We start from the raw sequence: 17,992 nt of genomic DNA on the forward strand, positions 1-17,992 counted from the left end.
TTTATGGTAGAGTGGCCAGACGGAAGCCACTCTTCAGTAAAAGGCACATGACTGCCTGATTGGAGTTTGCCAAAAGGCACCTAAACACTCTCAGACCATGAGAAACAAGATTATCTGGTCGGATGAAACCAAGATGGAACTCTTTGGCCTGAATGCCAAGTGCCCCGTGGGAGGAAACCTGGCACCATCCCTACGGTGAAGCATGGTGGTGGCAGCATCATGCTGTCGGGATGTTTTTCAGCGTCAGGGACTGGTAGACTAGTTAGGATCGAGGCAAAGATGAACTGAGCATAGTACAGAGAGAGATCCTTGATAAAAAAACCTGCTCCTGAGCGCTCAGGACCTCAGACTGGGGCAAAGATTCACCTTCCAACAGGACAACGACCCTAAGCACACAGACAAGACAAAGCAGGAGTGTCTTCGGTACAAGTCTCTGAATGTCCTTGAGTGGTCCAGCCAGAGCCCGGACTTGAACCCAATCGAACATCCCTGGAGAAACCTGAAAATAGCTGTGCAGCAGCACTCCCCATCCAACCTGACAGAGCTTGAGAGGATCTGCAGAGAAGAATGGGAGAAACTCTCCAAATACAGATGTGCCAAGGTTGTAGCATCATACCCAAGAAGATTCAATGATGTAATCGCTGTCAAAGGTCTGAATACTTATGTAAATGTGATATTTCCATGTTTTATTATTTAGCTAAAATGTCTAAAAACCTGTCAAGGGGAAGTGCAGAAATATTCTGTTCTTAAGGAGGGAGGCAAAGGACAACAGTCTAGTTTCAGTTCCTGATAAGGCAGGCCAGTTGCGGAACTAGGGAGGAGCAAGGAATCCGGCTCGGGGTCATGTCAACAGATGAAGTGAGAAGAAACCTCTGGGAGGGGGGGCAGAGGGGCCCACCACAACGACCCTCCTACTACAGTCCTATCTCACACGCATACACTTTCACGCCCACGAAGGTTCTAGCATCAGGCAGGGCCAGGACTACACCAGTGAGAAGAACCAATTAAGTTCCTGACTAGCAACAGATATGTATTGACCCCGTCTAGTAGGAGGTTATAAATATATATGTGCTTGTGTAATCATGCTTTGTCTTTGCAGCTGTTTGATCCTGTGGGTGAATAAACTTAGTTTGAGCTTTCCTAGATGTCCGTTTTAGTTTGTTCAGAACCTAACAGAATGCTTCATAATGAAAAGGTTCATAATGAAATTATCTAACGGGCTAAATTATGAACGCGATGTGCTTTATCTATTACCTAGTGCACAAGTTGACTACAGGTCTTTATTTAAATAGTACTAATATTCAAAGCCCAAAAAACGTCACTAAGCAGAATACTAACAAAATGCTAACTAGTACTAAGGAAACATCATAGAGAATGCTAACTAAATGCTAACGAGTACTAAGGAAACATCATAGAGAACGCTAACAAAATGCTAACTAGTACTAAGGAAACATCATAGAGAACGCTAACAAAATGCTAACTAGTACTAAGGAAACATCATAGAGAACGCTAACTAAATGCTAACGAGTGCATTGCGAACATTTTGTACAGTTGCTGACCTCAACTATACAAGTAACTCAAACGCTTCTCTCAGTTTGCTGCACGCACAAACCTAATATTATCCAGCAAGACTCTTGATCCAGGAGGGGATTCTCTGCTGTTAGCAAGGCTCTTGATCCAGGAGGGGATTTCTCTGCTGTTACCAAGCGAATGCTTGATTTCGGAAGAAGCTATCCACTTAGCTAGATAGCTAACTAACTACTAAATTAGCTAAACAAATGGGAAACTGCAGAGCATTTAACACATTGTAGAAAGTTTACTTAATAGTTATAAGATATCTAGCTGGCAAACATTTAGTTGTGAATTCCATACTGTAATTAGATCACCTGGCACATGCTGCATGACAGAGTGACTCACCAGGCTCCGGTCTCTTCTCGTTGACTGGGGACTACCGTAAGCTACATAATAATGGGACGTAATGTTCTTCAACTCATAACGTATTGCATGCTAACTAGTACTAAGGAATCATTACATTTACATTTACGTCATTTAGCAGACGCTCTTATCCAGAGCGACTTACAGTTAGTGCATACATTATTTATTATTATTTTAATTTTTTTTCATACTGGCCCCCCGTGGGAATCGAACCCACAACCCTGGCGTTGTAAACGCCATGCTCTACCAACTGAGCTACCTCCCTGCCGGCCATTCCCTCCCCTACCCTGGACAACGCTGGGCCAATTGTGCGCCGCCCCATTGGTCTCCCGGTTGCGGCCAGCTACAGCAGAGCCTGGATTCGAACCAGGATCTCTAGTGGCACAGCTAGCACTGCGATGCAGTGCCTTAGACCACTGCGCCACTCTCTCATCATAGAGAATGATAACTAAATGGTAACGAGTGCATTGCAAACATTTTGTACAGTTTCTGACCTCAACTATAAATGTAACTCAAACGCTTCTCTCAGTTTGCTGCACGCACAAACCTAATATTATCCAGCAAGGCTCTTGATCCAGGAGGGTATTCTCTGCTGTTAGCAAGGCTCTTGATCCAGGAGGGGATTCTCTGCTGTTAGCAAGGCTCTTGATCCAGGAGGGGATTCTCTGCTGTTAGCAAGGCTCTTGATCCAGGAGGGGATTCTCTGCTGTTAGCAAGGCTCTTGATCCAGGAGGGGATTCTCTGCTGTTAGCAAGGCTCTTGATCCAGGAGGGATTCTCTTTTGTTACCAAGGGAATGCTTGATTTTGGAAGAAGCTAACTGGCAAACATTTAGTTGTGAATTCCATCACCTGGCGCATGCTGCACGACAGAGAGTGACTCACAAGGCTCCGGTCTCTTCTCGTTGACTGGGGACTACCGTAAGCTACATAATAATGTGACGTAATGTTCTTTAACTCATAACGTATTGCACAAGTTGACTGCAGGTATTTACTTAAAAAGTAGCTACAAATATTCAAAATAATAAAAACAAAACTCAAAAGAAATCGTTTCAACTGTACTGAAAACCCATCCAGTGGCTTTTTTATTGCTTCTTTAATCAGCACAACAGTTTTCAGCTGTGCTAACATAATTGCAAAAGGGTTTTCTAATGATCAATTATTCATTTAAAATGATAAACTTGGATTAGCAAACACAACGTGCTATTGGAACACAGAACTGATGGTTGCTGATAATGGGCCTCTGTACGCCTATGTAGATATTCCATTAAAAATCAGCCGTTTCCAGATACAATAGCCATTTACAACATTAACAATGTCTACACTGTATTTCGGAATAATTTGATGTTATTTTAATGGACAAAAAATTTGCTTTTCCTTCGAAAACAAGGACATTTCTAAGTGACCCCAAACTTTTGAACGGTAGTGTATATATACATACACATACATAAACTCAGCAAAAAAAGAAACATCATCTCACTGTCAACTGCGTTTATTTTCAGCAAACTTAACGTGTAAATATTTGTATGAACATAACATTCAACAACTGAGACATAAACTTAACAAGTTCCACAGACATGTGACTAACAGAAATGTGTCCCTGAACAAAGGGGGGGTCAAAATCTAAAGTAACATTCAGTATCTGGTGTGGCCACCAGCTGCATTAAATACTGCAGTGCATCTCCTCCTCATGGACTGCACCAGATTTGCCAGTTCTTGCTGTGAGATGTTACCCCACCCTTCCACCAAGGCAACGGCAAGTTCCTGGTCATTTCTATGGGGAATGGCCCTAGCCCTCACCCTCCGATCTAACAGGTCCCAGACGTGCTCAATGGGATTGAGATCCGGGCTCTTCGCTGGCCATGGCAGAACACTGACATTCCTGCCTTACAGGAAATCACACATAGAACAAGCAGTATGGCTGGTGGCATTGTCATGCTGGAGGGTCATGTCAGGATGAGCCTGCAGGAAGGGCACCACATGTGGGAGGAGGATGTATACCCTGTAATGCACAGTGTTGAGATTGCCTGCAATGACAACAAGCTCAGTTCGATGATGCTGTGACCCTACACCTCCAAATCGATCCCGCTCCAGAGTACAGGCCTTGGTGTAACGCTCATTCCTTCGACGATAAACGCGAATCCAACCATCACCCCTGGTGAGACAAAACCGCGACTCGTTAGTGAAGAGCACTTTTTGCCAGTCCTGTCTTGTCCAGTGATGGTGGGTTTGTGCCCATAGGCGACGTTGTTGCCGGTGATGTCTGGTGAGGACCTGCCTTACAACAGGCCTACAAGCCCTCAGACCAGCCTCTCTCAGCCTATTGCGGACAGTCTGAGCACTGATGGAGGGATTGTGCGTTCCTGGTGTAACTCGGGCAGTTGTTGTTGCCATCCTGTACCTGTCCCGCAGGTGTGATGTTCGGATGTACCGATCCTGTGCAGGTGTTGTTACACGTGGTCTGCCACTGCGAGGACGATCAGCTGTCCGTCCTGTCTCCCTGGAGCGCTGTCTTAGGCGTCTTACAGTACGGACATTGCAATTTATTGCCCTGGCCACATCTGCAGTCCTCATGCCTCCATGCAGAATGCCTAAGGCACGTTCACGCAGATGAGCAGGGACCCTGGGCATCTTTCTTTTGGTGTTTTTCAGAGTCAGTAGAAAGGCCTCTTTAGTGTCCTAAGTTTTCATAACTGTGACCTTAATTGCCTACCGTTTGTAAGCGGTTGGTGTCTTAATGACCGTTCCACAGGTGCATGTTCATTAATTGTTTATGGTTCATTGAACAAGCATGGGAAACAGTGTTAAAACCCTTTACAATGGAGATCTGTGAAGTTATTTGGATTTTTACAAATTATCTTTGAAAGACATGATATGGCAAATTTTGTCCTTATACTAATCAAAGAACCAAAGTATTTCAGAGTTTTTGTAGAATTAAGATATACTTTATTACAACTAGACAAAGCCAAGGTGATTTGCAAAGCATCTCCTTGTTTACCTCCCAGCTCTCAGTTTATATAGTAATTTTCACATACATTTCCACTTAAAGCCCGTCCCTCTTGGGTTCCCCCACCACTATCCTCAGTTTGACTTCTATTCAGTATAGAAACAATAGTAGTACAATCAATCAAGCCCTTGTCATGCAAAAATAATCATGTTCAGTTTAAAAACTCTGTTCAACCCCAGCTCACCCTAGCTTGACCTGGAGAATGTCACGGTTTCGGCCGAGGCTGCTCCTCCTCCTTGTTCGGGCAGGTTTCGGCGGTCGTCGTCCCCGGAGTACTAGCTATCACCGTTCGATGTTTTCGATGTCTGTTTGGTTTTGTCTGATTGTGTACACCTGTTTCCTGTTTGGTTGATTATGTCTCCTATAAGTTTCTCGTTTGGTTAGTCTTGTGTTGTGTGTTATTGTCCGCCTGTCGGTAGGAGCTGCGAGTTTCCGCTCTGTTTACTTTGTTTGGTGTTTTTACGCACAGTTTGCGTAATCGCTCGCCTCTGTTTGTTTTTCGAGGCCCGTGTTTTGTATTTTGTCATTTTATGACTAGTAAAGTTTGTTGGACTAAGCCTCTGTGTCCTGTGCCTGACTCCTACACCACATCCACATCAGTTCCTGACAGAATAACACACCCCCATGGAGTCAGCAGGAGCAGCGGCGGCACCCAAGTCGCTGGAGTAACGGATCGGCGATCAGGACTCCATGATCCGGCAACTTGGGGCCGCCATGAATGAGGTGTCTAACACTCTGCGCCGTTTGGTCACCGGAGAGGTGCCCACACCGCCGCACACCATACCATCACCATCGGCCAGTCCTTCTATTCCAGCACCGGAACCCAGTGGTATTCGGCTCTCGCTCCCGAGGGCATATGATGGTACCACAGCCGGGTGTCAGGCGTTCCTCCTGCAGGTGGAACTTTACCTGGCAACCATACACCCGGCGCCCTCGGGATACGAGAGCGTCTCCGCCCTCATCTCCTGTCTCACCGGCAAGGCGTTGGAGTGGGCCAACGCAGAATGGAGGGGAATAGACGCCGCCACTATCACCTACGCAGAGTTCTCCCGCCGCTTCAGGGCAGTGTTTGACCATCCACCTGAGGGGAAGGCGGCGGGGGAGCGTCTGTTCCAACTCCGACAGGGGAGGAGGAGTGCACAGGAGTTCGCCCTGGAGTTCCGGACTCTAGCGGCGGATGCAGGGTGGAATGAGCGGGCCCTCATCGACCACTACCATTGTAGTCTACGGGAGGACGTCCGTCGAGAGTTGGCCTGCAGGGATGCCCACCTCACCTTCGACCAGCTGGTGGACATGTCCATCCGGCTTGACACCCTGCTGGCAACCCGCGGACGTTCCGAGTGGGGGTCGTCCATTCCACCTTCCAGCACCTCCGAGCCGAGCCCTATGGAGCTCGGAGGTGCTGGCGCTAGAGAGAGGAGGAGGAGGAGCCCGAGGGGGGCTGTCCCCTGCACCAACTGTGGCCGTGGAGGGCACACTGCGGCCAGGTGCTGGGGAGGGTCTCCTAGGGGAGAGGACGACAGGTTACGCACTGGGGAGTCATTCCAGGTGAGTAGGCGTCCCACTTACCCAGAGCTCTCTGTTGTGCACGTCTGTTTACCTGTACATTTTCCACAGGTTGCACCTCATTCCCAGCATAAGGCGCTAGTAGATTCAGGTGCAGCTGGGAATTTTGTTGATTGACATTTTTGTTTGAAACTAGGAATTCCCCTTCTTCCAGTCGACGCCCCATTTCCTGTCCATGCGTTAGACAGCCGTCCCCTGGGATCGGGGTTGATTAGGGAAGTCACCGCGCCACTTAGGATGAGGACGCAGGGGGGTCATGAGGAAACTATTCAGCTATATCTGATTGACTCTCCTGCGTATCCGGTGGTGCTGGGGCTTCCCTGGTTGATTACCCATAATCCTACTATTTTGTGGCAACAGAGGGCTCTTAAGGAGTGGTCTGCTCAGTGTGTGGGGCGATGTCTAGGTGTTTCCGTGGGGGCGACCTCGGTGGAGAGTCCAAACCAGGTGCCCGCGCTGCACATTCCCCCTGAGTATGAGGATTTGGCAATCGTGTTCAGTAAATCGAGGGCGACGCGGTTGCCTCCTCATAGACAGGGGGATTGTGCGATAGACCTCCAGGCAGGAGCAGGGCTTCCACGGAGCCATGTGTATCCTCTGTCTCAAGAGGAAAAGAGAGCTATGGAGACTTACATAGCCGAATCTTTGAGACAAGGATACATGCGGTCCTCCACTTCCCCTGCGTCCTCAAGCTTCTTTTTTGTGAAGAAAAAGGATGGAGGGTTGCGCCCGTGCATTGATTACCGTGGTCTAAATCAGATTACTGTGAAATACAGTTATCCACTCCCTCTGATTCTGACTATGACGGAATCATTGCATGGAGCGTGTTTCTTCACGAAACTGGATCTCAGGAGCGCATATAACTTGGAGCGCATTAGGGAGGGCGATGAATGGAAGACATCATTTAGTACCACCTCGGGTCATTACTAGTATCTCGTCATGCCATACGGTTTGATGAATGCTCCTTCAGTCTTCCAATCCTTCGTGGATGAGATCTTCTGGGACATGCAGGGGCAAGGTGTGGTCGTGTACATTGATGACATTCTGGTGTACTCTTCTACCCGACCCGAGCATGTAGCCCTGGTGTGCCGAGTGTTGAGGAGGCTGTTGGAGCACAACCTGTATGTTAAGGCAGTCTCAGGCTTCACTAACTAGCGTTACTGTTTTAGGTGGAGCTATTCTTTGCTACTTTTCAAAGAAATACTACGTGATATTTCACATATCATCTTGCTAGAGAGGCCTTTTGTTGTGATATTTAGGCTACTATATAGGCTACTAGCAAAAGACCCTGTGTTGTTAGGATAGATTTATGTCTGTTTCTTCCAACAGATCTTTACATATTTTCCTCACTACAAAATATTCCTGCGGCCCTTGTGGTTACTAAACATATTTTAGATATTCCTTTATGGTATAGCTTATTCCATGTTTACATCTTTGGTTAAATGACTTAAAATGCTAAACTTAAATTTACTTAGTGGAATGTCCGTGGAGTTTGTAAACTATCCAAGCTTAAAACAGGTTATTACTAGGCTTAAACAACTTCATTCATCTATTGTGTTCCTACAAGAAACTCACTTGTTGAAGGATGAGCTACTTTAAGTATGCAGGAGATGACAAGGGCAAGTAATAGCATCTTGTTCCTCCTCTCATTCTCATGGTGTTATGGTTTTAATTCACTAATCTGTTCAGTTTCAAGTGGATACTATTATAACTAATACAGCTGGTAGATACATTTTGATACAGGGAACTCTTTTGAATGAGCATATTAATCTGTTTAATGTTTATGGTCCTAATGATGATCATCCCAAATTCTTTGAGAATGTATTTCTATTGATAGCCTCCATTCCTGGTAAAGTCCTAATGGCAGGGGACTTTAATTGCACTCTTGATCCTCATCTAGATTGCTCCTCTGGTTTAGACACTTCCCACTCGCAGAGTAGAAAGAAATTACAGCATTTCATTAAGGACTTAAATCTATGTAAACCTTGGAGGACTCAGAACCCGAGTAAAATGGAGTATTCATGTTACTCATCAACATTTAAATCATATTCTCATGTAGACTACGTTTTAGTTTCTTGCTCATTGCTTCCCAATGTAGCAGGAAGTGGATATGATAGTATTGTTCTGAGTGACCATTCCCCTGTGTCATTATTCTATAGGAATACAAAACTAGTAAAAGGATCCTCTAGATGGCGTTTGCATCCCAGATGGTTACAGGACCCAGACTTCTTACATTACGTTGGAGTGCATATACAGTGAGGGAAAAAAGTATTTGATCCCCTGCTGATTTTGTATGTTTGCCCACTGACAAAGAAATGATCAGAAATGGTAGGTTTATTTGAACAGTGAGAGACAGAATAACAACTAAAAAATCCAGAAAAACGCATGTCAAAAATGTCATAAATTGATTTTCATTTTAATGAGGGAAATAAGTATTTGACCCCCAATCAGAAAGAGTTCTGGCTCCCAGGTGTCTTTTATACAGGTAACGAGCTGAGATTAGGAGCACACTCTTAAAGGGAGTGCTCCTAATCTCAGCTTGTTACCTGTATAAAAGACACCTGTCCACAGAAGCAATCAATCAATCAGATTCCAAACTCTCCACCATGGCCAAGACCAAAGAGCTCTCCAAGGATGTCAGGGACAAGATTGTAGACCTACACAAGGCTGGAATGTGCTACAAGACCATCGGCAAGCAGCTTGGTGAGAAGGTGACAACAGTTGGTGCGATTATTCGCAAATGGAAGAAACACAAAATAACTGTCAATCTCCCTCGGCCTGGGGCTCCATGCAAGATCTCACCTCGTGGAGTTGCAATGATCATGAGAACGGTGAGGAATCAGCCCAGAACTACACAGGAGGATCTTGTCAATGATCTCAAGGCAGCTGGGACCATAGTCACCAAAAAAACAATTGGTAACACACTACGCCGTGAAGGACTGAAATCCTGCAGCGCCTGCAAGGTCCCCCTGCTCAAGAAAGCACATATACAGGCCCATCTGAAGTTTACCAATGGACATCTGAATGATTCAGAGGAACTGGGTAAAAGTGTTGTGGTGAGATGAGACCAAAATGAAGCTCATTGGCATCAACTCAACTCACCGTGTTTGGAGGAGGAGGAATGCTGCCTATGACCCCAAGAACACCATCCCAACTGTCAAACATGGAGGTGGAAACATTATGCTTTGGGGGTGTTTTTCTGCTAAGGGGACAGGACAACTTCACCGCATCAAAGGCACGATGGACGGGGCCATGTACCATCAAATCTTGGGTTAGAACCTCCTTCCCTCAACCAGGGCATTGAAAATGGGTCGTGGATGGGTATTCCAGCATGACAATGACCCAAAACACACGGCCAAGGCAACAAAGGAGTGGCTCAAGAAGAAGCACATTAAGGTCCTGGAGTGGCCTAGCCAGTCTCCAGACGTTAATCCCATAGAAAATCTGTGGAGGGAGCTGAAGGTTCGAGTTGCGAAACGTCAGCCTCGAAACCTTAATGACTTGGAGAAGATCTGCAAAGATAAGTGGGACAAAATCCCTCCTGAGATGTGTGCAAACCTGGTGGCCAACTACAAGAAACTTCTGACCTCTAATTGCCAACAAGGGTTTTGCCACCAATTACTAAGGTATGTTTTGCAGAGGGGTCAAATACTTATTTCCCTCATTAAAATGCAAATAAATTTATAACATTTTTGAAATGCGTTTTTCTGGATTTTTTTGTTGTAATTCTGTCTCTCACTGTTCAAATTAACCTACCATTAAAATTATAGACTGTTCATGTCTTTGTCAGTGGGAAAACGTACAAAATCAGCAGTGGATCAAATACTTTTTTCCCTCACTGTAGATGTTTATTTGACATTGAACACTGACCAAACGTCAGCGAGTACCAGATGGGAGGCTTTCAAAGCACATATTTGGGGGCAAATTATAAGTTTTACCAGTTTCAAATCAAATAAATCAGAAAATGAGGAAGCTTTATGGATAACTCAGTAAACAAGGAATGATTTGGACTTAAAGCTCAGTATGAAGAACTTCCCACCTCAAAGGCTGCAAACAGCTTAACTGGGCTGAAACAGTCCTATGATCAAGATGAAAAACCTGGTAAATTGCTGGCCTGGCACATTAATTAGTAAAATTCTGCCTTTAATGCAATTCATAAGGACAATTATCAATGGATCCTGTAGAAATAAACCAAACATTTGCTTCCTACTACAACACACTTTACAACTCTGAATCTCCTGAGAACTGAACTAGTAAGGTCTTGATTTTCCCTCTACTTCAGAAGACACTAAATTGGATCTGGAAAAGGAATTGGATGGTGTTGAAATATCTGATGCTATTTTCAATCTGAAGGGAGGTAAAGCGGAAGGTCCAGATGGGCTCCCAATAGATATTTAAGGACCAACTTCTATGTCCACTTTTGGATATGTACAGTGCATTAGGAAAGTATTCAGACCCCTTGACTTTTTCCACAACTTGTTACGTTACAGCCTTATTCTGAAATTGATTAAATAAAAAAAATCCTCATCAATCTACACACAATACCTCATAATGACAAAGTGAAAACAGGTTCTTAGACATTTTTGCAAATGTATAAAAAATAAAACAGCAGAAATACCTTGTTTACATAAGTATTCACACCCTTTGCTATGAGACTCGAAATTGAGCTCAGGTGGATCCTGTTTCCATTGATCATCCTTGAGATGTTTCTAAAACTTAATTGGTGTCCAACTGTGGTAAATTCAATTGATTGGAGATGATTTGGAAAGTCACACAACTGTCTATATAGGTGACCAAGAACATGATGGTCACTCTGACAGAGCTCCAGAGACAACCATCTCTGCAGGACTCCACCAATCAGGCCTTTATGGTAGAGTGGCCAGACGGAAGCCACTCCTCAGCAAAAGGCACATAACAGCCTGCTTGGAGTTTGTCAAAAGGCACCTAAAGGACTCGGACCATGAGAAACAAGATTCTCTGGTCTGATGAAACCAAGATTGAACTTCTTGGCCTGAATGACAAGCATCACGTCTGGAGGAAACCTGGCACCATCCTTATGGTGAAGCATGGTGGTGGAAGCATTATGCTGCGGGGATGTTGTTCAGCGGCAGGGACTGAGAGCCTAGTCAGGATAGAGGGAAAGATGATTGGAGCAAAGTACAGAGAGATCCTTGATGAAAACCTCCTCCAGTGCGTTCAGGACCTCAAGACCGGGGCGAATGTTCACCTTCCAACAGGACAACGACCCTAAGCACACAGCCAAGACAACGCAGGAGTGGCTTCGGGACAAGTCTCTGAATGTCCTTGAGTGGCCCAGCCAGACCCGGGACTTAAACTCAATCGAACATCTCTGGAGACCTGAAAATAGCTGTGCAGCGACGCGCCCCATCCAACCTGACAGAGCTTGAGAGGATCTGCAGAGAGGAATGGGAGAAACTCCCCAAATACAGGTGTGCCAAGCTTGTAGCGTCATACACATTAAGACTTTGGCTGTAATCACTGCCAAAGGTGCTTAAACAAAGTACTGAGTAAAGGGTCTGAATACTTATGTAAATGTTATTATTCAGTTGTTGTTGTTTTTGCAACAACTGATAAAAACCCGTTTTTGCTTTGTCATTATGGGGTATTGTGTGTAGATTGATGAGGGGAAAAAACAATTTAATCAATTTTACAATAAGGCTGTAAAGTAACAAAATGTGGAAAAAGTCCAGGGGTCTGAATACTTTCCGAATGCACTGTGTGTGCCTTGAATACTTTCCGAATAGACAGGTGTGTGCCTTTCCAAATCATGTCCAACAAACTTAGTTAGATAGAACCTGCTCTTACCATGACAAACAGATTTCCCAATCTTCTTCTCCTCTTCTTCATCTTTAATGTTGACATTCAGCTCCAGTGTTTGACTGCAGTCTTCCAGCTTCACTGATGCCATCTCTGGATCCTGCAGTAAACTGGGCTCCACTGTCACAATCAGGACCCAGTGACTGTAGGTTTGGACTCAGTGTGGAAGGAGAGAGGCAGGCTGGGTGTTGTCCTCACTGTTGATGTTACCGGCCTCAGACTTATCTGAATTGGCCAGTAGTAATACAGACAAACAGATACAAAAAGTTATTGTCTTGACAGTTCTGGCACTTTCTTTATTCTCTAAAAATAGTTTAACTTTTTTCTTGTTGAATTATCTAATTCAGTGCTTGTCTTGGACTGAAATAGGTGCTTGTTATGATGAGTTTCTCGGGTGTTCAAAGAATCAAGGATGCAAGGCTATACTGAGACACTTTGTAGAAAGTTAATACAATTATTTAATGAACGGTACCGGGTTCGTGACAGCAATGACCAGAGCTTTGCCCTTGATGCTACGAACTAACTAACAAAGAAGACACTCTACCTTATATAGCCTTCATTACCCTTCTGCTGGTATACATCTGGCAAGTCTCCATGGGCACTCCCTGTCTTTGATGTTCATCACTTTTTACCCCAAGTCACTATCCTGCCCATCACTCATGCTATTCTAAACATCTCTAATCTACCTTGACATAAGGAATGTAGACTTTATGGCCCCAAACCACTCATCTCTTAACTCTTTCCCTGTCCTCACAATCCTATGACATGACATCATTACAGTGCTAATACTCATTTTGGGTGCCGGTACTGTTTATATTAAGGAGCAGGAGCTCCACAATACTTTTGAGCTAATACATTTTTTCATTTTTACATTTTTATTCATTTAGCAGACGCTCTTATCCAGAGCGACTTACAGTTAGTGAATACGAATATATATTTTTTTATACTGGCCCCCCGTGGGAATCGAACCCACAACCCTGGCGTTGCAAACGCCATGCTCTATCAACTGAGCTACATCCCTGCCGACCATTCCCTCCCCTACCCTGGACGACGCTGGGCCAATTGTGCGCCGCCCATGAGTCTCCCGGTCGTGGCCAGCGGCGACAGAGCCTGGATTCGAACCAGGATCTCTAGTGGCACAGTTAGCACTGCGATGCAATGCCTTAGACCACTGCGCCACTCAGGAGTTAATACCTAACCTATAGTAGACGCATAAAACGCATAAATGACTCAAAAACCATTTAGTACAAGGTTACAGTTTGTTTTAGACAGCACTATGTGCTAATTTCCTTAAACCTTGTCTTCACTGTATTACTTCAATCAAAAACCAATTGTATTTCCTGTTCACACCATAGCAACATTTATTGATAAAGACATAAACAACAGAATGTGTCTGAATATTAGTACACATGTAGAAAACTGATAATCATTACATTCTGCTTCAAAACAGTAGTGCGACCGTGAAATTATCTCTGATGCACCCGCACTGTCCTCACTGAAGTCTGTTGACGCTGACCGAGAGTAGCCGCCATTTTACCAGCTTGGGAATTTTACACAAAACCAATAACATGCTAAACGAACTCAAAATCTCAAATAAATTGATTATTTATTAAACTAACATGAGAAAATTATGTAAATTCACTCAGACAAACCCAACATCTCTAGCTATGTGACGTGTAAAATTGTTTTTATCACGTTTTTTCACTCACTCGGGTTTGACACAAAAATAACACATCAAACCTTTAACAAACGTGATAATACCTTAACGGATTTGTTACCTAGCATGGTATGTTCTTTCGACATTAGAAAGTTTAAACGTGCTATTACATACCTCTAGTAATATATAGAAACGGACACAAAGGTTATCTTCTTGACTGCACAGTTCTGACGCTTTCTTTATTGTGAAGAATGGTGCCCGTCTGCCCGGAACTTCCTGTTCCCCCACTACTAACGGTCCGGGCATTCCGAGATCAGATTACAACATTTCATTAAATTACTAAAAAAGTGTAAACTGTAGCAATTTATTTCCCTTTATAGTTTATTAGCCTAAGCATGACCTTCATCCAAATAATTTCTCTAGGGTTGGAACCGGTTCAGGGAACAGAACCGAAAAAGAACGTCAAAAATAACCGGAAACTAAAGTGTTCTATACTTTTCAGGAACAGCAGTTATTTTAAAAGCATGGGATCCAGGTAATAACCTTATTTTACTTTCCGGGTATTTTTTTTCCAGTCCCACAAAAATCGCAACAAAGCTCACTCTAGAAACGTATTCCAGTTTCTGCCTGCCAGCTGGAATGGAAACCTTTGCCAGTGGGTGTGCGTGTGGAAACTACCTGCTCCTCCCCTCTGAAGCATAGGTTACTGTATCCTACTGACAACGTTACAAGCATGATTCAGAAATTAGGGAGATAAGTTTAATTTGAGAAAAAGCGCTTCAAGGCAAGCTTTCTCTATCCTCTAACGAGCTCTCCACACCCACAAAATGTCGCCCCTTACGCTGTGATTGGCAGCACAGTGTGCTCTGAATGATTTTCTTATACAGATACTCTGTGGTGTACTAGTGTATTTATTCTCCCACTTGGATGTCACTTCCACAAGCTTTAAATTGAGGGCCAGGTTGTCAGGGTGGGTAATGTACTGTACACATTAATTACAAGTACTCCTAAAGATACACTTCATTTTAACTAGCTAAATCCTGTGTAACAACTAGTAATTACATTGTACTTGGCTAACATTACATGTATTATGCTTTGAAATAGTGTCTTATTCTTCATCTGGGATTTTGATTTGTCAAATGTATTATAAAATGTATTTAATATATGTCTGATCAGGCTCAGGTAGCATCAGGTTTGTATTTTCATGCTGATCAAAGCTCTAATCAAATCCAGACATTTATAAGCGTTATAATGCTTTTGAATGACACTTCCTTTTTTGGCGAAAAATACCGGGTTACCCAGGAGAAGAGTGATTTATTCTCGGGATGGAACATTTGTATAATATCGAGGAAATATTAAACCCTGATGCGCATACCAGTTGATTCACAAGACACCAACTAAGTAACTTACATATACGGTATCTTCATTAGGCCTAATGGCATTTCATGTCCATGATAGGAAGTTTGTTGTAGTGACTCAGTAAGGCTAATTGTAAAAGTAACCCTCTAAAGTGCCATGTTTGTACAGTTTATTATGTGGAGGAAACATTTAGGCAGCCAGGACCATACACCAGGACCGCTCCGTAGGCCGCACTGTAGGCCTAGCTCTTACTGCAGTCCAGTGCCATGGACATCTTTGAAGTTTGGCCTCTAGTAATTTAGGAGGGCAACTTTATGAAGGCCTCCTCACCCTGGTCTTATCGTACAAGGCTCTACAGACATGTAAAATAAAGACAGGCTATTTTTATTGTTCACGTTATTTGCGTTGAATATGTATTGAAGTCAAGTGGTTCAACATTAAAATATAGTTGGATGGACCACACAGGACTGCTTGGAAAATGCGACGGTCGGTGGAACACTTGCGCCACCAAGTGGACAATTGCTTCAGTTCCCTTGTGACATCAACGCTACCAGAGATATGTGATATAAGATCAAATGTTATGTCAATATTATTATCTCTAAATTGATTCCCCCACCCGTATTTCATATATTATTATTCAGATTTAGCTGTTAATCTGGATTTAATTTATAAACGCTTTCTGTCATTTCCGATTGGAGGGCAGATGACCACGTGACTTACGAACCTAACAATTTGTTACTTTGTAACAGTCAAAAGTGGTTATTCCCAACGTTGATCAACTCCCAATCTATGCCAAGATTTTTTTAAAGCATTATCTTTAAAGCATTATCACTGTACCATTTACACCCTGTATCCTGTGCATGTGACGAATAAACATTGATTTGATTAGATGATTAACGCACCATTCACATCAGCTATCATAGTCAATATAACAGTGACTGACTTCACCATCACTTTCTAGCCATCATTGACATTGAGATGAAGATGGTCAAACGTGAAAATATAAAATACAGTGGGGAAAAAAAGTATTTCGTCAGCCACCAATTGTGCAAGCTCTCCCACTTAAAAAGATGAGAGAGACCTATAATTTTCATCATAGGTACACGTCAACTATGACAGACAAATTGAGATTTTTTTTCTCCAGAAAATCACATTGTAGGATTTTTTATGAATTTATTTGCAAATTATGGTGGAAAATAAGTATTTGGTCACCTACAAACAAGCAAGATTTCTGGCTCTCACAGACCTGTAACTTCTTCTTTAAGAGGCTCCTCTGTCCTCCACTCGTTACCTGTATTAATGGCACCTGTTTGAACTTGTTATCAGTATAAAAGACACCTGTCCACAACCTCAAACAGTCACACTCCAAACTCCACTATGGCCAAGACCAAAGACCTCTCAAAGGACACCAGAAACAAAAGTGTAGACCTGCACCAAGCTGGGAAGACTGAATCTGCAATAGGTAAGCAGCTTGGTTTGAAGAAATCAACTGTGGGAGCAATTATTAGGAAATGGAAGACATACAAGACCATGATAATCTCCCTCGATCTCGGGCTCCACGCAAGATATCACCCCGTGGGGTCAAAATGATCACAAGAACGGTGAGCAAAAATCCCAGAACCACACGGGGGGACCTAGTGAATGACCTGCAGAGAGCTGGGACCAAAGTAACAAAGCCTACCATCAGTAACACACTACGCCGCCAGGGACTAAAATCCTGCAGTGCCAGACGTGTCCCCCTGCTTAAGCCAGTACATGTCCAGGCCCGTCTGAAGTTTACTAGAGTGCATTTGGATGATCCAGAAGAGGATTGGGAGAATGTCATATGGTCAGATGAAACCAAAATATAACTTTTTGGTAAAAACTCAACTCGTCGTGTTTGGAGGACAAAGAATGCTGAGTTGCATCCAAAGAACACCATACCTACTGTGAAGCATGGGGGTGGAAACATCATGCTTTGGGGCTGTTTTTATGCGAAGGGACCAGGACGACTGATCCGTGTAAGGGAAATAATGAATGGGGCCATGTATCATGAGATTTTGAGTGAAAACCTCCTTCCATCAATAAGGGCATTGAAGATGAAACGTGGCTGGGTCTTTCAGCATGACAATGATCCCAAACACACCGCCCGGGCAACGAAGGAGTGGCTTCGTAACAAGCATTTCAAGGTCCTGGAGTGGCCTAGCCAGTCTCCAGATCTCAACCCCATAGAAAATCTTTGGAGGGAGTTGAAAGTCCGTGTTGTCCAGCGACAGCCCCAAAACATCACTGCTCTAGAGGAGATCTGCATGCAGGAATGGGCCAAAATACCAGCAACCTTGTGAAGACTTACAGAAAACGTTTGACCTGTGTCATTGCCAACAAAGGGTATATAACAAAGTATTGAGAAACTTTTGTTATTGACCAAATACTTATTTTCCACCATAATTTGCAAATAAATTCATTAAAAATCCTACAATGTGATTTTCTGGATTTTATTTTCTCATTTTGTCTGTCATAGTTGATGTGTACCTATGATGAAAATTACAGGCCTCTCTCATCTTTTTAAGTGGGAGAACTTGCACAATTGGTGGCTGACTAAATACTTTTTTTCCCCACTGTATGTGCTTTCTTGAGCAGGGGGACTTTGCGG

This window comes from Coregonus lavaretus (genome assembly GCF_964263955.1).
Source record: "Coregonus lavaretus genome assembly, contig: HAP1_SCAFFOLD_189, whole genome shotgun sequence".
Taxonomy (NCBI): Eukaryota; Metazoa; Chordata; class Actinopteri; order Salmoniformes; family Salmonidae; genus Coregonus; species Coregonus lavaretus.